The 22998-nt window shown below is 45.6% G+C and overlaps 1 protein-coding gene across 10 annotated transcripts in view; it reads right to left on the bottom strand.

The window, feature by feature from the left end:
* ST3GAL6 (ST3 beta-galactoside alpha-2,3-sialyltransferase 6) overlaps positions 1–22998 on the bottom strand; it is a 91439-nt gene that overhangs the window by 58333 nt on the left and 10108 nt on the right. For 3 of the 10 annotated variants that reach the window (XM_065415931.1, XM_065415968.1, XM_065415947.1), the window contains one exon: positions 20698–20771. The exons of the other annotated variants lie outside the window; for them this stretch is intronic. The gene's annotated coding sequence lies outside the window, so the exon portion shown is untranslated. The remainder of the gene's footprint in view (positions 1–20697; positions 20772–22998) is intronic. 10 annotated transcript variants of the gene reach the window in all.

The following is a 22998-nucleotide window of genomic DNA, read 5'->3' as shown; positions in this document are numbered from 1 at the left end:
AACAGACAAAACACCGTCATGGTTTCATTTTGTCCCAAGGCTTTAGGGAGACTTCTGCATCAGCACCTGTTGTACGCATACCTGCACTTCCCTACTCCACGCTGCTTGAGGCCAGTCACTCACCCCAGACTGGCGTATCCTTGGGCTCAAAGCACCTCGTGAAGAATGCAAGGCTAAGTGTAAATTGATTCTAACCCTTCTTTTCACCCTCAACCTGCCTTCATTTTCATAAGCAAGGTGATTTTCCAAAGAAGGAATTGAGCTGGTGTCTGGCACCCAGCAAGTAGTCACAGTGGCTGGCTCAGTTTAATTGGGGTGTGAAATAGACAAAAGCTCCTTTTGAAATTTCTCCAATTGCCCTTTTCACTTTGACTCACTGCAAAAAACCATCCACGTTGTGCTACAGATTGTCGCATCATCCTGGGGGGGAGGGGGAGGGGGGGGGAGAAATCTGCAACAGAGCCAGCTCAGGTAAGGGATTATCAAGAAGTTTATGGTGGGTTCTGGCTGGAGAGAGATGGGCAGGGTGGGAGTTTTTGGAGGGGGCAGGAACTACACTGCGTGGACATAGGAAGGGTACAGAGTATGAAAACCCAGGCAGAACTAGTTTAATCTGGGGCCTAGTTTCAAGGAACAGATTCATGGGCATTAGGAGTGGAATTTCCCTTTTGTGGAACCCACCTGATCCAGGCTGGGAAAAACTTTCCATACTCCCAGTGCTGGAGTCTGAACCTACAGACACTTGTTGCTGTCTCTCCCAATTTTGGTGTCGTCTGTAAACTTGATCAGTGATTATTTGAATTTCTCTTCCAGGTCATTGATAAATATGTTAAATAGTATAGGACCAAAAACTGCCCCTTGTGGGACACCGCTAGAAACACACCCGCTTGACTATAGTTCTCCATTTACAATTACAATTTGGGCCCGATTTTATTTAATCTATTCATTACTGACCTCGGAACCGAATGTAGGAGTGGGCTGATAAAGTTTGCGGATGACACAAAGTTGGGAGGTATTGCCAATTCGGAGAAGGATCGGGATATTCTGCAGGGAGACTTGGATGACCTTGTAAATTGGAGTAATAGTAATAGGATGAGATTTAATAGTGAGAAGTGTAAGGTGATGCATTTAGGGATGACTAACAAGAATTTTAGTTATAACCTGGGGACGCATAGGTTGGAAGTGACGGAGGAGGAGAAGGACCTCGGAGTCCTGGTTGATCGCAGGATGACTATGAGTCGGCAATGTGACGTGGCTGTGAAAAAAGCTAATGCGATCTTGGGATGCGTTAGGCGAGGTATTTCTAGTAGGGACAGGGAGGTGCTGCTTCCGTTATACAAGGCGCTGGTGAGACCTCATTTGGAGTACTGTGTGCAGTTCTGGTCTCCTATGTTTAAAAAGGATGAACTCAAACTGGAACGGGTACAGAGAAGGGCCACTAGGATGATCCGAGGAATGGAAAAGCTTTCCTATGAAAGGAGACTCGAGGAGCTCGGTTTGTTTAGCCTAACCAAAAGAAGGCTGAGGGGGGATATGATTGCTCTCTTTAAATATATCAAAGGGATTAATACCAAGGAGGGAGAGGAATTATTTCAGCTCAGTACTAATGTCGACACGAGAACGAATGGATATAAACTGGCCGTGGGGAAGTTTAGGCTTGAAATTAGACGAAGGTTTCTAACCGTCAGAGGGGTGAAATTTTGGAACAGCCTTCCGAGGGAAACGGTGGGGGCGAAAGACCTCTCTGGCTTCAAGATTAGGCTTGATAAGTTTATGGAGGGAATGGTTTGATGGGATAACGTGATTGTAGTCAATTAGGCATTAACGTGCCATCGCGGGTAAAATGAGGGTCCGGCTGTAGAATCTTGCCTGTATGCTTGGGGTTCTACTGATCGCCATATTTGGGGTCGGGAAGGAATTTTCCTCCAGGGTAGATTGGCAGAGGCCCTGGAGGTTTTTCGCCTTCCTCCGCAGCATAGGGCAGGGGTCGCAGGCTGGAGGATTCTGTGTGGGTGGGTCAGCTTTTGTGGCCTGCATCATGCGGGAGGTCAGACTAGATGACCATATTGGTCCCTTCTGACCTTACAGTCTATGAGTCTGTGAGTCTATATTTTGAGACCTATCAGGCAGCTACTTTTCAATCCATTTAATGTGGGCCATGTTCATTTATTGTTGTTCTAATATGCACTTTTATCAAGTCAAATGCCTTGATCACTTGATGATTCCCTGTTCTGTTCATTCCCTCTGAAGCACCTGGCACGGGCCACTGCCAATCCTAGAAGTTTAAATATATTACATTAACAATATTACCTTTATCAACCAAACTTCTAATCTCATTGAAAAACATATATAATTGATTGCATTGATTGGTATTAAATACATTACACTCCTTTAATTCTTTATCTATCAAATCCAGTATCAGATGCTCCATTATCTTGCCTGTTATCATTGTCAAACTAACAGGTCCATAATTACCAGGGCATCCCTTTTACACTTTTCAATTATTGGCAAAATATCAGTTTTCTTCCAGTCCTCTTGAATTTGCCCAGTGTTCCAAGACCTTGTGTCATAGGTAGAGCACAGAGTCTTAACACTAGCACCTTCTCATCTTAGGTCATGGCTACACTTGCGAGTTAAGAGTGCATTAAAGCAGCCCTGTGCACTCTAACTCACGACGCGTCCACACTGGCAAGGCATGTAGAGCGCTCGGACTCCGCAGCTAGAGCGCTCCTGGTAATCCACCTCAGCAAGTGGAATAATGTTTGATGCGCCCCCGCTGGAGCGCCACGGCGCCAGTGTGGACGCCCTGATCTTTTAATGCGCTCTAATCGGCCTCCAGAAGTGTCCCACAATGCCTGTTCTAGCCACTCTGGCCATCACTTTGAACTCTACTGCCCTGCCCTCAGGTGACCAACCATCAGACCCGCCCTTTAAATTCTCTGGGAATTTTGAAAATCCCCTTCCTGTTTGCTCAGCAAGGCGTGGAGTGCTCTCAGCGAATCTTTCCAGCTGACCATGCCTCCACGTGCCAGGCGATCCCCAGTATGGAGTAATGGCAAGGTGCTGGACCTCATCAGTGTTTGGGGGGAGGAAGCTGTTCAGTCCCAGCTGCGCTCCAACCGTAGGAATTACGATACCTTCGGGCAGCTATCAAGGGACATGATGGAAAGGGGCCATGACTGGGACGCGCTGCAGTGCAGGGTTAAAATGAAGGAGCCACGGAATGCCTACTGCAAAGCCCACGAGGCAAACAGCCACTCCGGTGCTGCCCCCACGACGTGCCATTTCTACAAAGAGCTGGACGCAATACTTGGGGGCAGCCCCACCTCCACCCTGAAGACCACCATGGACACTTCAGAGCCCAGTTCAACAAGGCAGGAGGAGGAGGAGGAGGAGGAGGAAAGTGGGAGCGAGGGTGCTGAGGAAGAGGAAGACACCCAGGAGCTGTTCTCAAGCCAGGAGGAAGGTAGCCAGTTGCGGTGGCTGGTGCTTGGGAAAGGACAAACACCAAAGGAGGTGCCCGGTAAGCGGTTTTTATTTTGGGAAGGAAGTTATTCGGTGCGGGCTCTTGGGGTGAGAAGGGTTAGGGCTGCATGCATGCCTAGATGTGGAATAGGGCGTTGATGTGCTCTCTCACATCGGCCTCAGTGATCTCTTCAAAGGTCTCATCCAGAACTTGGGCAACGCGCTTGCGCAGGTTTCTTGGGAGAGCCACTGTGGTCCTTGTCCCAGTCAGGATAACATGTCTGCACCACTGTGCCGTGAGGGGCGGGGGGACCATTGCTGCACACAGGCAAGCTGCATATGGGCCAGGGCGGAAACCGCATTGTAGTAGAAGACCCTCCCTTGCTTCCCAGGTCACCCTCAGCAGCAAGGTATCTTCCAGGACGAACTCCTGTGGAAAATGTGGGGTGCAGTGTTCAGTATAGGGGCCCCCTGCAGCTGTTGGCTCTCCCCAAGGCACAGAAACCCAGAGGGCAGTACGGCTGTGAAACAATCAGTCGCGCTTGACCCTGTGCTTACTCGCCATTTTGGGGCTCCCATGGGTTAAGTGCGCTCGCTTTGGGATGAGCAAATTCTGCTATTGTGCAGACTGTGCTTGCCCTTAAGTACGGGGGAATCATTGCTCTGTCTGGTGTGAACAATGCTGCCTCTCTTAAGTGTTGCATTTTGCCTTTACAGATGCAGCCTTAAGATCTCAGCGGTCCATGTTATCACCGGCCGAAAGACTCCAAAGGATTAGGAAGAGGCCACATAGAAGCAAAGAAGACATATTCCATGAAGTAATGCAGCAGTCCCTTAATGAGAATCTAAAAGTGCAGGAGTGGAGGGAGAGTGAAAGCAGGATCCGCCAGCAGAATGAGGATCACTGGCAGCAAAGCACGGATTGGCTGATAAGCATCATGGAGCGCCAAGTGGACTCTATCCAGGCGCTCGTAGCCATGCAGGTGGAGCACTACCGCGCCTGCCCCCCTGCAGCTCTTGTCCCAAAACCCTTTCCCTTGTGCCCCCATGTCACCTCCAACCCACTTTCCCCAACATCCGGGTTCTTATCACCACCAGCTGCCTCCAACACCTGTAGCTTCACCACCCAGCCCTGAAAACTATGACCCTTACCCACTGCACTCAGCCGCCATCACCATGCAGTATAGCCAGCCTGAAGTGCAGCACTCATTGCACAGCACTCCAGACAGGAAGGTTGAGTATGAGAACAGGACATACGCAAATCTGTGATTGAACTGTTCCCCACCCCACCCCCTGCCCTTTCTGTTTCCCAAGCAGTTGTGTTTCTTTTCAATAAATGGATTTTTTGGCTTTGAAAACATTCTTTATTATTGCATAAAGTAAAAGACACCTTAGCCCAGGAAAGCAACAGGCACTGCAAGTCAGCGTAGCAAACACAGATTCCTACTAACATTGGAACCACTGCACTTCACTCCCATGCAGGGCACCAAACATTACTGGTGGCTTTCAGCCTCAAATTGCTCCCTCAAGTAGGGTGACCAGACAGCAAGTGTGAAAAATCGGGACAGGGGGTGGGGAGTAATAGGAGCCTATATAAGAAAAAGCCCCAAATATCGGGACTGTCCCTATAAAATCAGGACATCTGGTCACCCTACCCTCAAGGCATCCCTAATCCTTGCAGCCCCACGCTGGGTCCCTCTAATAGCCCTGCTCTCTGGCTGTTCAAATTCAGCCTCCAGATGTTGAACCTCCGAGTTCCATGCCTGAGTGAATCTTTCACCCTTCTCTTTGCAAATGTTACTGAGGGTACAGCACGCGGATATAACCGCGGGGATGTCGTCATTGGCCTGGTCCAGCTTCCCATACAGAGAGTGCCAGCGGCCCTTTAAACAGCCAAAAGCACACTCCACAGTCATTCTGCACTTGCTCAGCCTGTTGTTGAACCGCTCCTTGCTGCTGTCAAGGCTCCCTGTGTAGGGTTTCATGAGCCACGGCATTAAAGGGTAAACGGGGTCTCCAAGGATCACAATGGGCATTTCGACTTCCTCTACGGTGATCTTCTGGTCTGGGGAAAAAGTCCCGGCTTGTAGCTTCCTGAACAGGCCAGTGTTCCGAAAGATGCGTGCGTCATGCACCTTTCTGGGCCAGCCCACGTTAATGTCAATGAAACGCCCACGATGATCCACAAGCGCCTGGAGAACCATAGAGAAATACGATTAACGTACTCGGAGGCTAGGTGGGCTGGTGCCAGAATTGGAATATGCGTCCCATCTATCACCCCTCTGCAGTTAGGGAAACCCATTTGTGCAAAGCCAGCCACAACGTCATGTACGTTACCCAGTGTCACAGTTCTTTGACTTTCCCACTCCAAACTGGTTAGTGACCAATTGGTAGCTGTCTGGAGTTGCCAGCTTCCAGATTGCAATAGCCACCCACTTCTCCACTGGCAGGGCAGCTCTCAATCTCATATCCTTGCGCTACAGGGTGAGGGCGAGCTCATCACACAGTCCCATGAAAGTGGCTTTTCTCATCCGAAAGTTCTGCAGCCACTGCTCATCATCCCAGACTTGCATGACAATGTGATCCCACCACTCAGTGCTTGTTTCCCGAGCCCAAAAGCGGCGTTCCATGGTGGTGAGCATGTCCGTGAATGCCACAAGCAATTTCGTGTCGTATGTGTTACTCGAGTCAATATCATCGTCGGAGTCCTCACTGTCAGTTTGGATCTTAAGGAGTAACTTGACTGCCAAACGTGACATGCTGGCGAGACTCGTCAGCATATTCCTCAGCAGTTCAGGCTCCATTCCCGCAGAGCGAAAGGGAAGACAGAGCGCACAGTACAAAAATCATTGAAAGATGGTGCCAAACGTGGACGGAAGCACAGGATTGCTAGGATGCGAACCGATGCATCACGGGGCAATGGGACAGGACCCAAAATGCCCCTCTCCCCCCCCTTTCCCACAAGTCACAGCGCCAGAATGGGAAGAGGTGCTCTGTGGGATAACTGCCCATAATGCACCACTCCCAATGCTGCTGCAAGTGTGGCCACGCCAGTGCGCTAGCAACTGACAATGTGAACACACTGCAGCTTTTCCCTAGTGCGCTCTCCGAAGGCTGGTTTAACTCACAGCGCTCTACAGCTGCAAGTGTAGCCATGCCCTTAGAAGGCCCTCTCCCTCCTTAGCCCATCAACACCTTTCAAGGAAACAAACCATGCAGGGTCTCATCCCTAATCAAATCAGGGATGGTTTAACACTTTGTCCTTTCAAGATCAGTGGTTAAATGGGCTACTTGTCTGTTGGCACCCCTCCCTCATGAGATAGAAAAGCAAAAACAATAGAACTGATACTAAACATCTGGATTCTGGCTTACACTTTGCACGGTATTGTTTCCTGGATTGTGCATCTTTACTCACAGCTACATGAATTGAGTGAAGAAAACCCATACAACCAACTGCCCCCAAACCTACATATTCACAACGTGCCACAGTGTTGTTCCACTCTAAGCTCCACCTCTAGAGCAAAACACAAAGTCCATCCCAGCAGTTCAGGCACCCTTCCAATTCCCAGGCCATGTCTACACTACACAATTAAGTCAACCTAACATAGTAATTACTACGGTTTTTCATGGCCACACTACCCTCCGTCCGTCAGTGGTGCGCGTCCTCACCAGGAGTGCTTGCACCGACTTAAGAGGGGCAGTGTGGGTGGCGGGGAGCCCATAGCCCAGGCTCTTAGTGCCCGTCTGTGAGGCTCCAGCTGTCAGCAATGCTGGGGCTCATAGCTGGAACACCCCCACACCCCATTTCAAAACAGGCACCCTACAACAAGTAAGGCAGTGTCTACACAGACACTGCTTTGCCCGAATTACATAGACCTAAGCCTCATGCCGCTCATCCATTTGGATTTACTAAGTCAGTGTAGTGGGCGAGTTACAGCGGGGGGGAGGAACATGGTAATGTGTTTGCTTACATAGTTAGATCGACATAAGCTGCCTTATGTCGACTTAACTTTGTAGTGTAGACACGCCCTCAGTCTTGCTCCAAAATCATGGTGGGAAGAAAAACAGCTACCTCCTCTCAACCCACTCAACCTTGGAGGTCTCCCATATCAACAAAGTTCTCATCCTCCCCCAATTTACCATCTTTGACTCTTACATGTAGGCGAGAGAAGCCAGTCAACACAATCCAGCCTCTCTTCCACTGGGGTGCAAAAGCCCTGGGGTACTGCCATTGGGTGAATTCAGTAACAGAGCTACAGCAGCTTGTCTTGTTCCCTTTGCAGCTCTCTTGCCTTGCTCGGGATCTCTTGTTCCTTCCCTGTCTATCTAGGATCTACTGCTACCAGCCCCCCAGTGCATGTTGCTTCCCCTCTAGCTGAAGTTGGGACTGACTACAGCCCAGAAGCTTTTGCATTTGCTAGTTAGTTGGGAAGCAGTAGACACAGACTGGGTGGCCCCTGGTCACAAACAAGGAAGCTAGAGGCACCCTCTCACTGCCCCCCCCCCCCCGTATCCTGCATAACATGCTCTAATACAGCTAGGAACAGCCCTAACAATTGGCTTCACCTACTTTCCCATGAGATGCATGTGCACCAGCTTTTTGTGCACTACACTTCTTTAAGGGCATGTCTGCACTGCAGTTGGGGTACGTGATTGCAGCTGGGGTAGGCATACCCATGCTAGCTTTAATCCAGCTAGCACAACTTAAATAGTAGTGAAGACCCAGCAGCGTGGGCTTTAGCGCTGGCTGTACAAGCCCATCTGGAACCTTGGGTACCTACTTGTGTTGCTATCCCACTCCAGGGTCGGTGCCCCTGCATCTTCACAGCTATTTTCAGCCGAGCTAGCTAGATTAAAACTAGCATGGGTCTGACTACCTGAGCTGCAATCACACCCCCAGTTGCAATACAGACATACCCTAAGTGGAGAGAAGTCTCCCTCCCTGCTGCAGCTTCAGAGCATACACATACTATGTGCTTTGTCTCATGGAGACCTTGCTTTTGTTCTGTTAATATAAAATAAAGGTCATTCTGACTGAGAGCGTATGGTTGCTTTGTGCTCATATACTATCTGCTAGTAAACATAAAAAACAACTTGAAACGGAATAGCTAGTGTAGTATAAATAGGTTTGTTTTTAAATATTATTATTACTACTACTAAGGGAGAGAGTGCTGTCCACTGCCAAATTTCCAAGATTCCAAAAACTGGTTTGAGACATTCCAACTTGTGACTATCCTTTCTTTAATGAAGATTAAAGACCAATAAATTACAAGTTTTAAAGATGCTATTAAATAGAAGGAGTCAGTGAGATTGTGTCCTTGCTTACCCCAGTCTTCTTGCAACTGACTTTGTTCAACCACTCTGGGAGACAATGAGATGGCCTCTCCTTGACAGTGTGGGAGCTACAAAGCATAACAACACTAGCTCAACAATAACTATAATGCAAGATTGGATCCATGTTTTCTTTTGTGTGTTTGATGATGAAGGAAGACACGATCCTCACAGCTAGAGGATACACATGGATAATTTTTCAACACAACAGCCCCTTTGAATTATTATTAAGGCAGATGTGTCTGTAATTATTATATTTATTCCATTCCAGACTTTCCTGATATAAATTAGCTACCTCCAGGGTCAGGAGTTGAAGGATGATGGGGAGAGCCACCAAATTGTAATGAGTTGACAGCTCCTGGGTGGGAAACCCTGATGGCATTTTCCATGACTAAATAAGGGTCAAAGAGGATTACCTTGACATTTTCCCCTTAATCTTCAATTATTTGGAGGAAATTGGCAAAATGACCAGTTCCTTTAGGTTGGATGAAAACTGGATTCCATTTGTGGGCTTCTGGAAGAAAGCCGTGAGGCCCTCTATTCACAGTTACTTCCTTAACAGCTTGATCTAACCTACAGCCAGTCTAATCTATATGAGATTGCAATACACCCAGCTAAAAAATCCTTTTAGCCTTCCAATTTCAGAAGCCCTCCTGGTGCAGTGCCTTTATTGGAATGTGATAGGGCAGTCAAATAAATTAAGCATCACCTCTCCTTCACCTCTTAAAAACCAAACAAGCACATTACTGCAATGAAATATATATATATAAATGCAACATTATGGCTAAACCTTGGTTGAGAAAGAGGAGTCAGGAAATTCAAAGCAATTGCTGCAGGAACCATAGCAACTACTATACCACATGACATTTGGTAGTTGCAATCTGACCTCCAAAATATATATACAGTGAAACCCCGCTAGAACGTGATAATTGGGGGTCCAAAAAATTTGATCGTGATAAATGCTGGGTGGGCAGAAAACGACTTGCATTTGCGAACTGCCCATAACGGTAACTGAAAGGGTGTAGCAATAATTAGTGACAGCAATTAGCCTATTAAACGAGCCAGAACCAGCCTGAGAATGGCTGGGTTTGGACTTTGAAAACCGGAGTTTTGGGACCTGGCAGACTGGGGCTGGAGCGGCTCTCGAGAGATCTGTACAAAGGCGCTCAGCCGACTCCCCTCCACCCGGAGAGCCGATTGCAGTGTTTGACACTGAGGAGTTGCTGATATTCAGAGCAGAGTTTGTGCCACTGTTTCTGTAGCATCCCTCCCAGCTGTCAGCCTGCTCCAGTAGAGGGGGCTCTCAGCCATGCAGTGAGAAAGGGAAACACTTGGGGAGAGCCGGGGAGACGTGCAAGGGGCAGAGGAAGAGTGAGAAGCAGCTGGGGAGGAGAACGGCTCTTCTCGCCAAAAGGGAAAGTGGGGGCAGGGGGGAAGAGGCAGTGAGGAAGGCACATTTCTTTTCTTTTTTTTGCTTCGGCAGCACTCTGGACGCTTTTTTTTTTTTTGCTTGGGGCTGCCGGAGCCACTTTATGATTGCGTTATATCCGAATTCGCATTATCGCGGGGCACATTATTAGCAGGGTTTCACTGTGTGTGTATATATATGCAGATTGCAGCAGCTAATTACTGATCTGTATTGGGGTCAGTGTGGAGCCACAATGCCCCAGTTGGACCAATGGGAGACAATGCTATGTATGACTCCCCAGTCCATGGGGGGCTGTGCCCACTGCACCACCTCTCAGAAGGGTGCAGTATTTGCTCCCCTCTGCAGTCAGCCAGCTCTATGGCCCTGTGCAGAGGAGAGGGTCAACGCCCTAGCTTCTTCCTTCTCCTTACTGCTTATGGCACGGCTCATACCCCTAGGAGGCACTAGCAGACTACCCTTGTGGCTGGCTTCTGTGAAGGGGTACAAGAGTTGAGAGTAAATATATTTGCATCCCTCTCACCCACCCATTTTTACACCTGCACTAGGACCATCCATTGATTGTATTGTGTTGATTTAAATGCTAAGTAATACAACAACTCAGCTGGAGTACTGCATTCGGTTCCAGGCACTTCACTTTAGAAAAGATGTGGACAAACAAGAGAGTCCAGAGGAGAGCAACAAATATGATAAAAGGTTTAGAAAACCTGACCTCTGAGGAAAGGTTAAACAAACTGTGCATGTTTTGTCTTGAAAAAGGAAGACAGGAGGGGATCCTTATAACAGTCTTCAAATATGTTAAGGGCTGTTATAAAGAGGACGGGGATCAATTGTTCTCCACGTCCACTGAAGGTCGGACAAGGAGCAATGGGCTTAATGTGCAGCAAGGAAGATTTAGGTTAGATATTAGGAAAAACTTTCTGACTATAAGTGTAGTTAAGCCAGGGGTGGGCAAACTTTTTGGCCTGAGGGCCACATCAAGGTTGCAAAACTGTATGGAGGGCCAGGTAGGGAAGGGAAGGCTGTGCCTCCCCAAACAGCCTGTCCCCCGCCCCCATCCGCCCCCTCCCACTTCCCGCCCCCTGACTGCCCCCCTCAGAACCTCCAAACCATCCAACCCCCCCCCCGCTCCTTGTTCCCTAACCGCGCCCTCCCAGAACTCCCTGCCCCTAACCGCCCCCGGGACCCCACCCCCTATCCAACCCCCCTGCTCCCAGTCCCCTGACTGCTCTGACCCCCTATCCACACCCCCACCCCCTGACAGGCCCCCCGGGACTCCCACGCTTATCCAACCACCCCCCCGTCCCCTGACCGCCCCCCAGAACCTTTGCCCCATCCAATCGCCCCCTGCTCCCTGTCCCGGCTGCCCCCCGGGACCTTATCCAATCCCCTGGCCCTGGCCCCCTTACCATGCCTCTCAGAACAGCATGTCTGGCAGCCGCACCGCCCAGCCGGAGCCAAACACGCTGCCGCTCTGCTCGGCAGGCGCGCGCAACCCCGCCACCCAGAGCGCTGCCCGCGCTGCGGCTGCGGGGGGCTAGCCTCCCCGGCCGGGAGCTCAAGGGCCAGGCAGGACAGTCCCGCGGGCCGAATGTGGCCCGTAGTTTGCCCACCTCTGAGTTAAGCTCTGGAATAGGCTTCCAAGGGAGGTTGTGGAATTTCCATCACTGGAGGGTTTTAAGAACAAATACCTAGGGATGGTCTAGGTTTACTTGATCCTACCTCAGCAGAGCGGGCTGTACTAGATGGCCTTTCAAGGTCCCTGGCAGCCCTATACTTCTAGGACTCCTGCATTGCTAAATGTGGTAAAACAAACAAACAAAACAAAAAACAAAACAAAACACCAACCTACTTACTGCATACTCTATGGGAATCTTAACTGTGTACTGAGAGCCTGATTTTTCAGAGATGCTAGGCACCTGAATCTCCATTGACTTCAACTAGAATTGTGGGTATTTTAGCAATTCTAAAATTCAGGTCAAACTGACATTTATGGATGTAAAATCTCAATCACAATACTATGTTACTGTAAGATCTTTTTCCATGCTGCCATATCATAGATTATCCTCTAAATTTTCAATTTTAACCAGATCAAGCTATGTTTTCATGTATAAATTGCACATGACATAAAAGACACACTAAGAATTAACAATATAAACCCAGACAATTATGACTTTTCCTCAGCCATATGTTAGGGCTCCCCCAATCCAACTACTCCCTCTCTAGCTCCTCTTCTAAAGAACCTTGGCAAATCAACAGGCCTTGCTGCTTACTCTGAAGGTCAACAGAGTTTGAGTCAGTTTAACTTGTTTCCCCTCAAGTCTTGGCATGCAACAGTAACAATGGACTGAGGCTTTCTTCTATCTCCAAATGTAAAAAATAAATAGAACACATGACAATAAATAAAGCGACATGCTGCACAATGTTTGAGAAAGCAGGAAGCAATTAATAGTAGGACTGTCGATTAATCGCAGTTAACTCACGCAATTAACTCAAAAAATGATAAACAGAAGAAATAGTATTTTTCAAGTCACCTCATACAAGTACTGTAGTGCAATCTCTTTATCATGAAAGTATAGCTTACAAATGTAATTATTTTTGTTACATAACTGCATTCAAAACAAAACAAAGTAAAACTTTAGAGCCTACAAGTCCACTCAGTCCTACTTCTTGTTCAGCCAATCGCTAAGACAAACAAGTGTGTTTACATTTACAGGAGATAATGCGGCTCTTCTTATTTACAATGTCACCTGAAAGTGAGAACAGTCGTTTGCATGGCACTTTTGTAGATGGCATTGCAAGGTATTTACATCCCAGATATGTTAAACATTAGCATGCCCCTTCATGCTTTGGCCACCATTCCAGAGGACATGCTTCCATGCGGATGATGCTCGTTAAAAAAATAATGCGTTAATTAAATTTGTGACTGAACTCCTTGGGGGAGAATTGTATGTCTCCTGTTCTATTTTACCCGCATTCTGCCATATATTTCGTGTCATAGCAGTCTCGGATGATGACCCAGCACATTTGTTTTAAGAACACTTTCACAGCAGATTTGACAAAACGCAAAGAAGGTACCAATGTGAGATTTCTAAAAATAGCTACAGCACTCGACCAAGGTTTAAGAATCTGAAGTGCCGTCCATACTCTGAGAGCGACTAGGTGTGGAGCATGCTTTCAGAAGTCTTAAAAGAGCAACTCTCAGATGTGGAAACTACAGAACCCGAACCATCAAAAAAGAAAATCAACCTTCTGCTGGTGGCATCTGACTCAGATGATGAAAATGAACGTGCGTCGGTCCATTCTGCTTTATATCGTTATCGAGCAGAACTTGTCATCAGCATAGACGCATGTCCCCTGGAATGGTGGTTGAAGCATGAAGGGGCATATGAAGCTTTAGCACGTCTGGCATGTAAATGTCTTGCGAAGCCAGCTACAACAGTGCCATGCGAACGCCTGTTCTCACTTTGAGATGACATTGTAAACGAGAAGCAGGCAGCACTGTCTCCTGCAAATTGTAACCAAACTTGTTTGTCTGAGCGATTGGCTGAAGAAGGACTGAGTGATTTGTAGGCTGTAATGTTATACATTGTTTTATTTTTGAATCCAGTTTTTTTCAACATAATTCTACATTTGTAAGTTCAACTTTCACAATAAAGAGATTGCACTACAGTGCTTGCATTAGGTGAACTGAAAAATATATATATTTTTTTTTACAGTGCAAATATTTGTAATCAAAAATAAATACAAAGTGAGCAGCACTGTGCACTTTGTATTCTGTGTTGTAATTGAAATCAATACATTTGAAAACGTAGAAAACATCCAAAAATATTTAAATGTTATTCTATTATTGTTTAACAGCGCGATTAATCGCAATTATTTTTTTTAATCACTTGACAGTCCTAATTAATAGCCATGTACACATCTCAGCAGCGGATTACTCCTTTGCGCACACTTCATTACTCTCTGACAAAGGGTCTGCTATCTGCAGTTCTGAAGAAAGAAAACATTCCAAAAGAAGGCACATAGCAGAGCTATATGAATCATTGTTTTCTATTCACATGGGTTGACACAGCCCAGAGTGTCGGGATCAAATAAACAACCCTTCACCATCCCAAAGAAAAAAAACCCACAAAGTCTAAAGCCCAGTTGAAACTAGTCAAGTTTTGCCCAGTTTTGGGTCAAAATTCATGCAAACCCACTCAATTTCCACCAGAAACCACAAATCTACCAAAGTTAATTTGGAAAGTTCCCAATAAAACCACAAACCCAGGGAGTTTTGCCTGATTACATGTGAATGTTTCCCAAACCCCTAGCTCCAGTCTCATTTTAAAAGAGGACACTAGCTTTTCCTTTTAATAATGAAGTGGAGATTTTCAGAACTGACTAGGAGATTTAGCCACACAGCTCCCACTGATTTTAATGGGAGTTGCAGATTTAGCCTCAGTTCCCATTAATAGTAAGGGGGAGTACATGTGGCTAAATCCCCTAGTTGCCTGTGAAAAACTCAGTCTAAATCCATAATAAATTGCATTTAAAATTGAAGAACAAAAAGAAAAAGAAATTTGAATGCAAAATCAGGGACAAGAGGTGTGACAATCTTGATTTAAAATGTAAGTTGAGTTAAGTATTATTATTAATTATTTGTGATACTATAGTCAGAGAGTGGGTTCGGGCCCCAGTAATTTGTACCGGCTTTCCCCCCCCACCGCCCCCCATCGGCCCTGACTATAGCGTCTAGAAGGACAAGTCACAGACCAGGACTCCGTGGTGTTAAAGGCTTAACTCGCCTCTCTACCAAGAGTTAAATATGGCTCAGCTACACCAATGGTAAATCTAGAATAACTCCATGTAGATATTCCTTCTCTCAGTCATACCAGGACAAACCCAGAGTAATTCCATTGACTTCAGTGGAGCTACTCCAGATTTTCACTGGTGTGAAAAAAAGAAGAATTTGGCCATACATAAAATCATTATTGTTTGTTACACTTGTTTTGCAGTAACACCCGGAGGCCTGAATCAGAGCCAGGGTTCTATTATGCTAGGGCATAGTAAAAACATATATATGAAGCCATGGCTACTACGGCTAGGCTAGGAAGGATTAGATTGTTATTGGTAACGGTCAGTAAACATCAATTTCACCACACACCCACACCCACCAACAAAAAAATATTTCCATCAATGACAACTGAACTTTACAAATAGGGCAAAGTAAGAAAAATGCTGCTTAAGAACCTATTTGAGTTTGATTTAAGGATATTTAATTTGTATATTTTGACATGCAATGTTGACAATTTGTGTTTTAATGATTGTGAAGCTTTAACTTTTTGAATCTCCGTGTCTCCTGTCATTAAGTAATAAGTCTGACCCCCTCCATTGTCTGACCTGTCCCCATAATTTCCTACAACTGTGAACATTTTAATAGATAAAAATCTGAAAAAAATGCTTAAAAATAAACATTAATATCCATTGAAATTTTATATAAAATTCTGCCAAGCACTTTGGGGAACTTACAGTCTAAGTTTATACAGGGACATCTTTCATATTCTTTGGAATTGGTTGGACTAGAAGTGTTTTAGGAAGAACGCATCAAGGAAACAATACATTTGGTATATAGAGAGTTGGTATTTAGGAATTTTTCTTTTAAGTTAGCACTATTGTGGTAAAGGAAAAGGGATCCTAACTAAAAATAATGCTACACAGGGAATAAGGTCACAGCAGTCAACAGTTCCGGGAACAGTGGCAAAATTCTGCTTGTGATTGCTATTTGAGTTCTACATGCCATTTAAGTTAAAGAAAGCAACCATTCAGTTCTTTCCTGCATGAGGAAATCCACATCCTAACTGCATACAATGCCCTTCTCTTATTTTAAAACTACTTCCTGATGTGGGGATGGATAGTTCATGAAGCCTACAATAGAATATAGGACTCCAGAGTGGCAAATTTACTTGGTGGAGAGAGCTGAATTCTATTTTTAGTTCTGGTCTGTGGGCCAGGACATAAATGTAGGACTTCACTGCTCTCTTCATCCACAACATTGCCCAGTGATGTCAATAGGAGGTTTGCACAAAGATGGAGGATAGAACCTGGCCTTTACGCAGTAACTAAACTTTTATTTATTTAGTACTTTATTGTCATATTCAATATCAATCAGTGGAAGAATATGACCCACCATGCCCCTCACTCCCCCAACTTTGGATCACTGCTATTTGTGCCCTTTGTTTCTCTTCTTTCCCCTTCCTCAATTTCTCTCCCATTTCCTTGTCTTTACATCTTTCCTTTGTTCTTCCTTCTCTGTTTCCTTCCCTGCAGCAATTCCCAAAGTCTACTGCCTAGGCTTCTCTTCAACCCTTTTCCCATTCCATCCACAAAAGGATCAGCAACATCATCGTTATTGTTGACATTAAAGTGTCACCCTTGTGGTTGATACTCCAGCGGGACTACTAGGGGACTGCAGTGTTCACACCTCTCTGAACCATTGTTTCAGCCTGTCTGCATACTCCCAGAGGTAACATTGCACCAGTTTACCCCTGGTTCATGTTTGGAAGTTTTTTTGCAATCACAAGGACTAGAAAATTGCTTCAAAAAAGAAAAACAAAACGGAGACTCTGCAGAATCTGGACATGCCCTGTGGGCTACAGAAATAGAACAGGTAGCTGCATTCACTGGATGGGACATGTCTGACACCCCAACGTAGAACACTTTAATTTAGTTCACTGGTTCAACTCCTGGCTGGGATAATAGTGACCAAAAGTTGTTACTATCTGGAGATTGCCTGGTTGGTTTTGGCGGAAGGGGTGAGCAGGGTCGGCAACTCCTAATGAACAGTTGTCTACATATAAAATAATAATAATAATAATAATAAAGCATCACCTATACAATTGGCCTTTCCTTTGGCAGTCCCAATAGGCAGGGTAAAGACTGAATAGTAAGGATGATTAGAAATATTTGCAACAAAATGATCTTTCCACCAAAACATTCCTGGTTCACAGTTTATGGAATGCAACCAAGTTTACAATATTTCAATAACTTTGTGCAAACAAAAATTGTATTGATTAAGATGGCTGCAACTATACAAGATCAAAGGTGTTCCTTTTTCACATTTTGAACTTATGTGGTTGAACAGCCCTCTCTTATTGACAGCTGCGGAACATTCATCTCTAATTATGCAGCAGAGGGACAACCTGCCTTTCACTGAGCAACCCAAACTTCTGGTGCTCCAGGAGGCCAGCCCCAAAGCACCATGAGACACTCATCTGATTCACAACCAACAGAAATATGGGGCAGCAGCTGCCCTTCCCCTTGCAACTGTTAATGCTTTGGCGTTTCTGGCCTTGCAAGATCATGGGGTTGAGGACCTTGGAAACACAGGACCCAATACATGCTTTGGAGGCAGAATGCATGTATGCCTGATGACCTCAATCCCTACTAACCTTTTCTGTGTATGTATTATAAATGTGGGTGTGAGACTGCTATGTGGCTCCACATCTTCTCTCCATAAGCCAAAGTTGCCAAAAGCAACTGTCTTAAGTCCTTCAGGGCAAAATTTCAACCTAGAAATGGACTTCATGAGCAAGTCTGTGATGTCTGGCTAGGTGGGGGAGGAGGGAGGACTAGGACGCTCAATATTCTCACAGCATGACTAGTAAAAAATGCAAAGCTAATTTTTTGGAGGGGAAAGTCATCAAATTTCCCCACACTTATTAATTAGTCCTGGAAGCTGATCTGTTCTCTTCACCAGCAGTGTCCCTTCCAAGTCAGAATTAAGGTAAAAGCTGCAGGTCAGCATGAAGGAAGCTTGCACTGCAGCTGCCTATGCTCTAGTCTTTGGATAACATGGAAGACTTGAAGCTTCAGGACTGTCAACACCTTTCTGATTCTAAATTCACACTGCTTTCGGATTTTGAAAATTAAAAGTAGGACTATGATCGCATCTTAACTACTAGTACCTGGGAGGAAGCTAAATCCAAACCTGAAACAAGGGCAGTGTCAAGTCTGAAGGGCTCAAATCTTTTGCATTTTAAATATTATGTATGTTTGCAAGCTCATACAATTGTCTATATACGTGGTTTAATTTTCCCAGTAATAATACATTGATCTTTTTCTTTAAAACAAAACACACACTGCAAAAGCTAAGCACTAGTGAGAAATTCTATAATACACAAGTCAGCGTATGCAAACAAAGGTGTTGGAAAATAAACCGATTTTCAAACTATCAAAGAATTGTTATATACAACAGAAAGAGTTATTTGCAAAATTGCAAAATGATCCCTGGAATGCTGTGGGTTTTTTTAAACACGAATTTATTATTGGCAAATTAACATGTCCAATAATGCAAAGCAGAGCTGAAAATTTCAGGAGCTAGTAAATACACAGTGTAGTTGCAAATCTGGCTCTAAAAAAACATTGCCGATGATGCAAGCAATATATTTAGCCCTTTTAAGTTAACAAACCTACATTATAGGGGGAAGGCAGCAATAAGTTTATACCGGTAAGTAATCAGTTTTAAAATCTTTTTGCCCCTTGGGCAATGTTTACACTACGAGCTAAAGGGTGTGATTCCACTGCTTGAGTATACATACTCGCTGTTGCTTGATGAAAGCTCACATGAGTATAAATTGTAGTGTAAGTCGCGGTAGCATGATCAGCCACAGCAGAGGCATGACTTAGCCATGAACACTCCTGAAACCAGTGTGGATGTACTCAGCACGGCTGATTTGTGCTGCCGCTGCACATGCGACCATAGCTGCACTGCTATTTACACTCGCACTAGCTCTCATTGCTCTACAGAGAGTATGTGCACACCTGCAGGGGAATCATTCCCTTGGCTTGCAGTGTAGACGTAATCTGACTCTATATTATTTTCAATATAGATATTTCATAGGATAGGATTCATCGATAATCAACTTTCAATACAAAATGATGGGGAACATTACACCAACTTAACACCACCACCTCCCCAAGTGGGGTAGAGCCACAGTCGATGTACTTAGGTCAATGCAGTGAGAGTGCAGACACTGCATTAGTTATGTCGACCCTAACTGTCCTCCAGCAGCTGTCCCACAATGCCCCAGACTGACCATTCTAGACACCACTGTGAACTCTGATGCCAGGGGTCACAGAGACCCCTTTAAAGTCCTACAGATTTTTGAAATTCCTTTTTCCTAATTACCTGGCTTGGCAAGCACATCTAGTGGCTCTCCATCGTTGAGTGCAACTGCCCAGCTGACCATGCTAGCTACATGCTCCAGACGTGCTCCTGCCTGGAGTAAATAGGAGATTTTGGCTCTCTTGGGAGAAGAGGTTGTGCAGGCACAGCTCCAATCCAAGCATAGAAACATGGACATCTAAGAGCAGATTGTTCAGGGGATGCAGAAGGGCTATGACAGGGACCAGCAGCAGGGCCATGTGAAAGCCAAGGAGCTGCGGCAGGCATACCAGAAGGCCAAGGAGGTCAACGATCGATCTGGTGTTAAGCTGCAGACCTGCCGCTTTTACAAAGAACTGTGTGCCATCCCTGGCAGAGACCTCCCTGCCCACAAAAAAGCATCCTTGTGCCCGAGTCACAAGCCCCTGCCAGGAACAGCCAGGAGGAGGCAGTGGTATACGAGGAAGAGGAGGAGGAGTATGGGGGATAGGTGATCAGGGGATCCAGTTGCGCAGTGGGCCAGGACCTGTTTTTGATTCCACTGCAGTTCAGCCAGCTGAGCCCAGGTGAGCCTGGTGCAGGGGTAGGAACTTCGGGGAAGTGTGTATACAAAGTTTCAATTAAAGGGATGCCCCTCTTCCTAGAGCAGCAGGACACAGTCTTTTGACTTTACATTCATTTGCTCATGCTAGAAGAGGTAATGGTACAACCAAGAGAGGTAGAGTATTATATCTGCTTTTCCTTCCCCTCGAGAGCTAGGTAGGGGGAGAGGGTTTGTGTGGAGCTGTTTATTTATGTACACAGGAACGTCCTTTGAATCCTCCTGAAAGATCTTAATGAAACTTCCATGGAGGTACTCTGCAATCCTCTCCCGAAGGTTTCTAGGGTTGGCAGCCTTATTTCTTCCTCCGTGGTAGGACACTTTCCCACGCCACTCAGCAATAACTTTGGCAACCACCATTGCAGTAAAGAGGCTAGCAGCATATGGGCCCGGGTGGCTTCAGGATGCTAGCAGCAGCTGTGTGTGCTATCTCTGCCTTTGTTACCCTCAGGAGTGAGATATGAACTAAAATGACCCACTTCCTATAGAAAACGGTGCCAGTATTCAGTGCCATTGTCTTATACAACTAGAAACATGCAGGCGAGAAATTCCCTTCTCATTTCCCCTCCCCTCCAACAGGCCACACTCACCCTGGCTGGCACTGTGACTGCCACCATGCACAAGCAATTCCAAGCAAAAGTGAGAATGGAGTGCTTAAAACTTTTGGGGAACAAGGGACATGAGTTCAGCATCTTAAGTTTCTCTTTCTATAGTGAATGCACTGACCATGATACATGTGTAGTGTTTTATCTGCAGCTGCTGTGGCCTTCAGGGTCTCTCCCTTCATATCCATGGAACATCTGAGCCAGATAAAGAGGAGAAAAAGAGGACTCAGGTTGACACGTTCAGTAAAATCCTGCAAGCCAGTGCTGCATCAGACCGTGAGCACAGGGCCTGGAGGATGAACACTGAGGACAGTCTGGAGAAGGAAAGTGTAGAGAAGAGAAAGGTGCAGGAAAATAAGAGGGAGATGCACCAGGACATAATAGGGCTTCTCAGGCAGCAAACACAGATGCTGCAGACTCTGGTGGATCTGCAGGTTCAATGATCCAGGGCTCACCTCCCTCTGCCGCCCATCGAGAATTCAGTATCACAGCCTCCCTATATGGCCACACACACACACACACACACACACGGCATATGGGGTCGCTGCACAATCCTTACCACTCCACCCCGGGAGACATTAAAGACAATCACAGCTTCACATGCACCAACCGTGGCTTTTACATGTCTGTGTATGTGCAGCTGAAATAGACACAAATGTTCTTTTCCCTTCATAAGGTCTGTTCTCTTAATTTATTAAGTTTTTAATGTATTTGTTTTAAAATTGCATAGGTTTTTTTGCACTGATTTTGTTACAGAATAAAATTTTATTATTTGGAATATAATTCATCTTTATTAGTTTGCAATACATGCTGCTGAGCGCTCAGCAGTTCTGAAAGCAACCAATTACCTATTACTGCACAACATCACACAACTCATCACATCATTGACAATCAAAAATAACAGCACCATTGGCAATGCTTTATTCCTACATGTACAGCAATCACTACAAGATTCCTACCAGGCCACAAAAGAGATGCCCCACATAGAGGACACTACAACAACACACACTACTCTGGCTCACTATCAAAACGGTCTTTCAAAGCCTCCCTAAATTGTATAGCTCCATGCTGAGCTCTAATAGCCCTTGTATCTGGCTGTTCAAACTCAGCAGACAGCTGCTCCACCTCCACCCCTTGGTGGGGGCAAAGAATAAACACCCGGGTTCCAACAATGGCCCCAACACAATGAGGGAAACCCAGATGGGCAAAGACATTAATAACCACCTGCACATTGCATAGTCTTATGACTCAGAAGGAAAGCACCGTCTTGATAGTGGTACACATCTCCATTACAACAGCACCAACAGTTGACCTACCAACACCAAACTGGTTAGCAGCTGAGTGGTGGCAATCCAGGATGATGAGCTTCCAGATGGTGATAGTCGTGCGTTTCTCTACACTCAGGGGAGCCCTCATGTTGGTGGTTCACTGGTACAGATCCTGGGTCAGAGCTCAAAGAAAGTGGCTTTAGACATCCTGAAGTTCTGCCACTGGTAATCCCAGGTCTGCAGCACTATCCTGTCCCATCAGCCAGCACTTATTGGGGGAGCCCAAAAGCAGCACTACTCTGTGTGAAACTGTTTCAGAAAGAGATGTAGGAGAAGTGACTGATTTCTTTCAGCCTCTTCATCCTCCTCTGCTGTTCTTCCTGGTCTAGTTCTGTAGCCATTGCACAGCTTTACATACCTTAGCAACAGTCGGTTTATATTCATGATTGTGAGAATTGCAGTGATCCATGCTTCCCCCATGCTGCCTGTAGGCGCTGGCTCACAGAAAGAATAGTGAGTTTGGCCCCAAAACTCTAATTCCATTGCCTTGTGGTAGGAATCCCACAATGCTCAGGTAAAAATTCCCACAATTCATATACAACTGTGGATGAGCAATGGACCCTGAGATGTCTAAGCAGAATATTGTCAGATGTCAGTGCAAAACAGCTCTGATGCTGTGTGGCTACTAATCACCAGAAAACCTTTTTGTGTGTACAGATTGTACTACTGTTGTCGTGGATCAATTAACACACCTATATGAAAACGGCATCCATTTAAAAGTGTAGACATGTCCTAAGCTAACTACTGAGACTGGATGCTGCGTTGAGGATTTGCCTCATATGATAATTTGCAGTGACTTGTGTTATATCTGATTACCAATTGTTAGTATCAACTTAGTTCTCGATTTTCTCAGCCAAAGCCACTTTGCATTGGATAGACAAAATAATAACTCTCAAAATGTTTTTTCTGCTAGTAGGTTTTTGAACGTAGTATTTTACAAATATTAAATATAGTTTTGCATTTCCCATAAATGCTTAATAACTTGATGCTTGTTTTATTTAATGCCTGTAATGTTTCTAGACAGTCTTTTCCTCAAATGGGAAGCCTTTGCTGAGTGCCAAATTCTTCCCTTAGATGCACGCACATGTAACTCC

The sequence above is a fragment of the Emys orbicularis genome, chromosome 1, assembly GCF_028017835.1.
Source record: "Emys orbicularis isolate rEmyOrb1 chromosome 1, rEmyOrb1.hap1, whole genome shotgun sequence".
NCBI classification, from domain to species: domain Eukaryota; kingdom Metazoa; phylum Chordata; order Testudines; family Emydidae; genus Emys; species Emys orbicularis.
This window is presented reverse-complemented; position numbering and strand designations above follow the sequence as displayed.